Source organism: Gigantopelta aegis, chromosome 8 (genome assembly GCF_016097555.1).
Source record: "Gigantopelta aegis isolate Gae_Host chromosome 8, Gae_host_genome, whole genome shotgun sequence".
Lineage (NCBI taxonomy): Eukaryota > Metazoa > Mollusca > Gastropoda > Neomphalida > Peltospiridae > Gigantopelta > Gigantopelta aegis.
The window spans coordinates 55,494,359-55,503,709 of NC_054706.1; positions in this window are offsets into that span (position 1 = coordinate 55,494,359).

Sequence of the window (9,351 nt, forward strand, 5' to 3'; positions counted from 1 at the left end):
CTTGATGCGATGTCGGCTTGGGGTCGATCCCCGTCGGTGGGCTATTTCTCCAGCCAGTGCTTCACGACTGGTATATCAAAGGCCGTGATATGTGTCATCCTGTCTGTGGGATGGTGCATATAAAAGTCACCTGCTACTAATGGAAAAATGTAGCTGGTTTCCTCTTTAAGACTATATACATGTAGCTATATGTCAGAATTTCCCAATCAATCAATTCTGTGCAGTCGGTTATTCTCATGGCTGAGTCATTCTGCAGTAACAGGGCAAATTGGCGTCCCCTAACTTTAGTACTGAATAACTCGGTAAAACAAAAATGTTCAAGTAATATTTTTGTTTGTGTCATCTTAGCAAACAATTCATTTTAATATCTACACTAGTTTGATATTGTAAACTATATATTTCTGGCATTTTTTTGTAATATTTCTCTGAAAAGGTAGTCAAAAAGCGACTGTCCCCATTGCCTAGTTTCTAATTTACAAGGCAGTCATTAAGTGTAACCAGTACGTATTAAATAACATGTATTTTGTCAGAAAGTTCCCATGAAACATATTATCCTTCATTGTCCAAAAAAAAACTTGTTAGCTATTAAATATTTTAATAATAAAAGTTTTTAGTTTAAAAAATCCATGTCCCCAGATTCCTTGTCATCTACGTCACGACTACTTCGAGGTGCTAGAAAAATTTAATTTCCATAAAACTACTATTTCCATGTGGTATTACAAGTTTGCGATCGTGTCATTGTTTAATATCCACGACAGTCATGTTGTTTCCGTTGAAATGATAGCCAATATTGTTCAGTTTTGGACACAATACAGTTGCGTATATTTTAGTACATGTCATCTACAAACGGCATGCTTCTCATGAACCAGAAGTCCGACACACAAAATTGTTTGATATATTTGTATATAAACGAGTGTAACTGATAGATCAGAAACAACATAACTCGACCGTCTCTTTATATGAACAAATTTGCATACTTGTAATAGGGACGGCACTTGCTTGAGCCGTCCCTACTACTCTTACTAATTAACTGTTGTGTAATCTACGTAACGGTCATCTACGTCACTTCTGTATCGTGAGTTGGCATTGACATCCAATGGAAGATGATTAATAAATCAGTGTGCTCTAGTGGTGTCGTTAAACAAAACAAACTTTAACTTTTTGAGTGTGTCATAGATGAAACAATTAGTGTCCGTTATATAACAAAGATACATGTGTAGGCCCTGATATTAAAATTGAAGCAGGTAAGCACCTCGAACACCCTCCCGCAGTCATTTTTAAAAAAGAGAGAGCGAACAAAAACACAACAACCCAGCATTTTCTTTCAAAACGCAGCCCTCTCCCCATAAAGCAAGCATAATTCAATCCAACATGCCTGCTATTAACTTTGAACAAATTAATTTTAAATCTTTACACTAATTTGTCAACATTCTCAGGACATGTATTCCCAAAACTGCATACGTCTAACAATTTATTCTCTCCCAATTGATAAAATATCCAATGATTTAAGTGATTTACACGAGCGCGCGCGTGCACGCACACGCACACACACACACACACACACACACACACACACACACGAGGCACCCGTTTCGTATGGCGTCATCTATGTTTTGCTCATGTAGGATATTGCTCAGCTGTGGTACCAGTTGACTGGAACTGGAGTTAATATATATTGAACTTACTGTTGGATTTCTTACAGACATTTTCAGTTTAACAAGTCTTTTAATACACAGTAAAGCTATAGCCCAATATAAAAATGAATGGTATCCATGTCTGTTTGTGTGCGGTGTGTACTCTTCCTGAAATTTTAGAATGAAAAAAAGCTGATTACAACACCTTGCAATCTACCACTTGCAATTGTTTGCTCCACGGTGATAACCCAGTCATCGCAGTCATACTATCTAATAAAATAGGACGATCGATATTTAATGTTCTAGGATATATATACATGTAAGTGAATCTGAAACCCATTGCTTTGAACATAATCATATGTGTTCTCAAAGCTTGTTCTTTCATACAAATGTCCTGTCAGTAACACGACTCTTCTTGTTTGTATATTTACACAATACTGCTTAACGGTAACTTACCTAATCGTAATCACGAATTTGACCAGATTTAAACACAGAACCGTTATCAAGTTCGTTATCAAGTTTCTCACTAAGGTGAAAACGCTATTTAAATTCGTAAGTGTGTGGCTGTTATATATGGTGATGGATCTCCCAATTATTCAACAATTGTGAAATGGTTTGCCGAATACAAGCGAGAAAGTCTGAAAATGATCCACGGTCTGGAAGACCATATGATGTCATCAGACAAGGTTTTGGCCGTTGTGTTATGAAATGCCAAACAGATTTAAATGGTTGCCTTCATGTCTACAGCACTGCTCATTTGATGACAAACTCGAGACAAAAAATCAAGAATAAACACGACAGCTGCTCCGCGTCGAGGACAATACTCCAGTGCACAAGCTGCTATCTACAAGAGTGGCTTCGAGTAGCTTATTCACCGCCACCCCCCGCAAAGAGAGAGAGAGTGAGAGAGAGAGAGAGAGACCGAGACAGAGACAGAGAGACAGACTTAATCACCCACCCCCCACCCCCCGCACAGACAGGCTTAATCACACACCCACCCCACACCCACCCACGCACACAGAGAGAGAGAGCGACACACACACAACACGTAGCCTAGACCTTACCCCGGGAGATTATTGTTCTGAAATTTGAAGGACTCCCTTTATGGTACCCGGTTTCAAGTTGTTGCAAGTATGAAGGCTGCAACCGAAGATTGGTTGATGGATCAGCCAGAAAAGTTCTATATTGTTGACATCAGATGCCGAAAAGATCAATGGACCAAATGTATTGAGGTTAAGGGTGATTATATTGAAAAGTAATGTACAGAAGGGCATAAGCACAATTGTGAATTCGAATGAATGGAGCAAGAAATAGACCAATGGGCCCTCCGACAGGAATGAATGACGAATCGGTGAATGAATACAACTCCGAAGATATATTTACAAGTTTATTTCCAGTTTGCTGGTAATGAACAAAAATGTGACAAAGAAAGAAACCGGAAATAAATTAATCAAATACATATAACAGCATGAAAACGTTGTAATCGGTTTCCGAGACATTTAACTCATATTTTACTTTAATCTTTTCATTATTTAATAACTACTTTGAATTTTACAGCAGTTCCCATGCACACACCCTCTCTCTCTCAACTACCAAGGGTGTCTTCCAATATATAAATAGTGCTTTAAAGGGTCCAGTATTGGATTTCAGCACAAATATAAACACAAACTTCAATAAGTTATAACTTTTAAAATTAAACTACTTTTCCAAATATTTTTGGGATAGTCATTAATTTTGAAATATATCAAAACTGAAAAAAAGATAGAGAAAACGAAACACCATACGAAAAGGTATTTTAAAAATGTCATTAAATCTCTGGGGTGTGAATGGGAACACATATCTTCTGTTAAACTGTATTATGATGTACTAGTATTTCTGCAAATTTTACAAGAACCACAAACCTCCCAAAGTCCAACATAAAACTTTTTTGTACTTAATTTAATACATTCTTCAATCAATATTACTTAGAATAAACATTCTAATCTCTTAGCAAACAATGGACCAACATTTCTTTATTAAAATGGTATTAAATTTGTATTAAATTCATGGCAAAACTTAATGTAAAATATATTCAAATTTCATTTCACTATTAAAACACTTTTTGTTAAACTTTGTTACAATGCTCTACTAAAAGGAATTGTTTTTTTTAATATTGGGTTTTAAATTCATATTAAATTTTAACTTTTCTTTTTTAAGCTGGATTAAAAAAAAAATGTTTTCAAATAATTGAAATATGTGGTTCTTTTGACACTGGTAATGAACATAAAACAGGGAAATTTTAAATGGAAGATTTAAAAATCTATAAAAATATTTTCATTTGACATTAACAGCAATGAGATTTTACATTTTGAAACATTTCACTATAAAATTAGCAATAATTCAATATAGTGAAGCAGTTACTGAAATTCAAGAAATAAAAAGTCTGTCAATTTATTGTTAAACAGCATAGTATTTTAATGGAAAACTATATTTGATGAACTTTACAGCTAGGACTTTACAGCATAAATTCTTATACAAAATTTATAATGTATTTGAACAAACTTCATACATGATGTCTAAAAATATGTTAAGACCATAAAAATATAGCTTTATGGTATTTTAAAATAAAGTTTCACACCTGAAGAAAATAAACTGCCTGATAATTTATTTTTTGCTGCCTTATAATAATCAAGTTGAGAGTGAAAAAAAAAACACCCATGGAATATGACCAAATTAAATGATTTTAAAAATATATATTCTCTATTCCAGTCATGAGAAATACATTTGTAATTCTTCCACTTTTTAAATTTTTGTGAATGAATGAAATCTGTCATATGTCAAAGAACTGTCAAACATTAAAAAAGATTACTTTTAATAACCTCCAATATATGCGTTATCATGAATGAAACAGATTTGGTTTAACTGTGACTTGAGTACTTGTAGGACGTTTAAATGGAAATAGATCAATAAGAGAAAGATAGCCATATCAAATTAATATCATACATGATTCATAATTTCTCAAATCTTCAAAGCTCTTCCAATAAATTTAAAATAATATCTTCTGCTGCTGTGATGAAAGAAAATAAATAATGAGAGACAGAAATAGACAGAGAGAAGTACACAGCTGCAGTAATAAAAACTAACATTAATAATTCACCATGCATGTAGTAAAATACAAAAAATCATAATTCAAAACACTATTTTTTATGTTGAATTATTAAAACTATAAATGATCTACTCTAATAAAATACATTTATGTACAAAATGATTAAGATATGATAAGATGTTCAGATATATTTTTATTTTTAATTAAAATGTCCAGAACTTTCATAAAATAAAATAATATCAAAAAGATCTATGAAAAGAAGACTACTTATTTTAAACAATTTTCCTCCAGTTAAATTTTTGTTTTAAAAATGAATACTTTTTTAAAAACTTCTGTAATGAATAATAAAGTGTTAAAAGGTTTCAAAGATGACTTCATGAAACATCAAATCAGTATGGCACAATATTTTTATAATTACATTAAAAACAAAACATATTCACAAAATTAAAAACTTTGCTCAATATGCATATTATATATAACCAATATGATTACATGTTACATTACAGTGATATACAAAACAAAAACTACTTTAACAATAATAAGACATAGACTGTATTCAATACAGAAACGCCAGAAGTCGTGAATATATGTAAATATAAATATTTATATACAATTATCTCTATAACACTAGCTGCACCATGAGAGGAAGAAATTATTATATACACATATAAAGATGTAGTCATATTACTACTAGGTACAGATAGAAATATAAAATAGAAAATTCAATAACTCTGTTTTTGAAGACATTACCATTGAAGTAAAAATCCAGCTTCTACCAGTGTTCCTCCGTCTGTGGGAGAAACGGGCCAATATTCAAATGTTCTTTTCCGGTCTTCTTATCTTCAAACTGGGGATGTAGAATGGCCAGCGATCTTTGGGATGCCATTCAACTGCCAGACTAAACGATGTTTCCAGATCTTAGTAATGTACCAACATCAATGTACTTTACAATGGGGCGTTTCTGGATGGATCGATGGAATGCGAAAGGTGGTGTGTCAGTTTCAAAGTTTGATTCCTTTACCACAGAAAACACATGACTGCATTGTTTTCGGATGATATATGAAAACCATTCGCTGCCCATTCTTCTGACTGGTGATTACTCGGGTATACAAAACGTAAGCAATCTGTGAGTCTCGAACAGCATTCGTTCACTCGGAGTTCCTGCAGTATACCAGCAACCCAACACCACCTGTCTGCACCACGCTCTGGGTTTTAAACAATTACGTTGGACAGCATTAGTAGATGTGTAGAGACGACGATGTGTCGATTCCCGGTCTTCACTCACCTCGTTCAGAAACGGACATTCCGGGTTTAACACCCTGTGAAACAGCTAACGGAGAATTGGCCATTCCATCCAGAAAAGGTGGGACAGAAAAGCAAAGCATGTCACTTCATCCACGGGGACACTGCTTGTCCGGGAAATAAACCGGCGTTTGACAGCTTCCATGGGTGAGATGAAACGCGACATGCTTTTCTTCATCAGGGATGACAAATGGGTACTGCGGAACGGACAGAGCCTTTCACCTCTTCTATCATGTCAGGATAACAGTAATTTCCATTGGTTAATTTGCGCGTCGAATAAAGAAATACGATATCTAGACTTTGCAGAAATCGAACGTAATCCAACAAAAACTAATAATAAAAACACCCGTCACATATTGTTTTTGTGCACCAAAGAGTGTCGTGAAACACATTTTGATTGGTAAAGGTTCTGTAGGTGCTAAACAATACAAATGACCGACTGTAAAATAATTTCGCGGGAACTACTTCATTTGAAGGAAAGGAAAGGATGGTTGTTAACGATAGCATTTTAAACTACCCCTGATAGTGGCTCAAAATGAATAGTTCGAATGTTAGTCTGTGTACAAGGGGATACATATAAACCTGCTGTTGCTACACAAGCATGCTATGGAATATCACACTATTTATTTCCGTATATGAACAATATTATCAACAGGAAGAAAAGAAAAACAAGACAATAGACAGGTGATAAGGTACAAATTCTAGCAAATTAGAATGTAGTACTTAACAATATTTAACACGTGACTGTCATTCGGTAGGAGGTCTAGCAATTGAAAGTAGAGAGTCTTGTTCAAAAACATGTCATAGCAATACTGCCCTTTGACTGGGGAAATTCGTGTGGGCAAAGAAGTAGAAAGATAGTTTCTCAGTGTCTGTTAATTGAGTAGCCTAAAATGTTGGGTTAGTTGGTGGAGTTGTTTACTCTAGTATATTTCTGGTTTTTTGTAAACCTGACATGTTATTCAAACGTTTAATAATTAACAAACACCAGAGTTGCAGATGTTGGATATCTTTTTTCTTTTTTTCTTTCCTTTTTGGTTGTTCTTCAGCATGTTGGATTACCAATTTCGAGTCTGTGGGCCATAAAGAGTGTGCTCCACGAGTACTGAGTACTAGGGCACAGACGAGTTCAGCAAGACTCGAGTCGAGTATCCGCAAGAAAAAAACTCTCATTTAATTATATTTTAGTCATTTGTCATAATTGCTTGCAGCCGCGTAATTATAGGGCTTGAGAATGCGTGGAATGAAATACAATGGCATGATTCGGCATCCATGTGCAGCGCTGCCAATTAAGAGCAATTCTTCTATTTTACTTTATTCTTTAGTTCTCATCCTCACCTTTTTGTGTTACGGCTTTCGGAAGTTTGCATTTTTGAAAGTTAAAGTCCAGTATGTTTGACGTTTCTAGGTGCGTCAAAAGTTTATAGTAAAGTCGTTTCTTTGTGTAGATAGTTTGAGCGTATTGTACTGTTCATTAGTCCTTTGTAAACTGTGTTGAGATATGATTTTTACAATGTAGGCGATTGTGGTCATGGGTTTTGATGCAGATAAGTATCGTCCATTGAGCATCGAGGGATGTTTTATGTATGCACTTTCCCAAAGACTGTGAAGGCATATATAATATTTTGGGTTCGGTTTCTTTCCCATGGACACCACACTTAAAGTTAACAACCATGCACCACTGAACTACAAACCTTTCCTTGTAATGTGTTCTGGAGGTTTTTCCCCTCATATATTAACATTAGTATGGGATATCATAATGATTAAGCACTCGCTGGATGGCGATGTCGGCTTGGGGTCGATCCCCGTCGGTGGGCTATTTCCTCCAGCCAGTGCTTCAACGACTGGTATTTCAAAGCCTTGATATGTGTTATCCTGTCCTGTTGGGATGGTGCATATCACGTCAACTGCTACTAATGGGAAAAATGTAGCTGGTTTCCACTCTTTAAGATCTATATACATCCGTAGCTATATGTCTCAGTTCCCAATCATCCAATCTGTGTCAGGTCGGTTATTCTCATGCTGCAGTCATTCCTGCAGTAACAGTGCCCAATTGGCGTCCCCTAACTTTAGTACTGAATAACTCGGTAAAACAAAAATGTTCAAGATAATATTTTTTGTTTGTGTCCCATCTTAGCAAACAATTCATTTTAATATCATACAGGGGCTAGTTTGATTATTGTAACGATGACAATATATTTCTGGCATTATATTAGGCAGCATTTTGTAAGGTGGTTCTCTGCTCAAAAAGGTAGGGGTCAACAAAGCACGACTGTCAACCCCATTGCGGATGTGTTTCATTAATTACAAGGCAGTCATTAGTGTAACCAGTACGTATAAATAATTACTGTATTTTGTCAGAAAGTTCCCATGAACATAATATCCTTCATTGTCCAAAAAAAAACTTGTTAGCTATTAAATATTTTAATAATCGAAGTTTTTAGTTAAAAATCCATGTCCCCAGATTCCTTGTCAGCTACGTCACGACGACTTCGAGGTGCTAGAAAAATTTAATTTCCATAAAACTACTATTGCCCTGTGGTATTGCAAGTTTTGCGATCGTGTCATTGTTTATATCCACGACAGCCATGTTGTTTTCTGTTGAAATGATAGCCAATATTGTTCAGTTTTGGACACAATACAGTTGCGTATATTTTAGTACATGTCATCTACAAACGGCATGCTTCTCATGAACCAGAACTCCGACACACAAAATTGTTTGATATATTTGTATATAAACGAGTGTAACTGATAGATCAGAAACAACATAACTCGGCCATTCTCTTTTTATGAACAAATTTGCTTACTTGTAATAGGGACGGCACTTGCTTGAGCCGTCCCTACTACTCTTACTAATTAACTGTTGTGTAATTTACGTAACGGTCATCTACGTCACTTCTGTATCGTGAGTTGGCATTGACATCCAATGGAAGATGATTAATAAATCAGTGTGCTCTAGTGGTGTCGTTAAACAAAACAAACTTTAACTTTTTGAGTGTGTCATAGATGAAACAATTAGTGTCCGTTATATAACAAAGATAGATGTATAGGCCTTGATATTAAAATGGAAGTAGGTAAGCACCTCGAACACCCTCCCGCAGTCATTTTTAAAAAAAAAGAAGAGAGAGCGAACAAAAACCCAACAACCCAGCATTTTTTTCCAAAACGCAGCCCTCTCCCCATAAAGCAAACATAATTCAATCCAACATGCCAAGTATTAACTTTGAACAAATTAATTTTAAATCTTTACACTAATTTGTCAACATTCCCAGGACATGTATTCTCAAAACTGCATACGTCTAACAATTTATTCTCTCCCAATTGATAAAA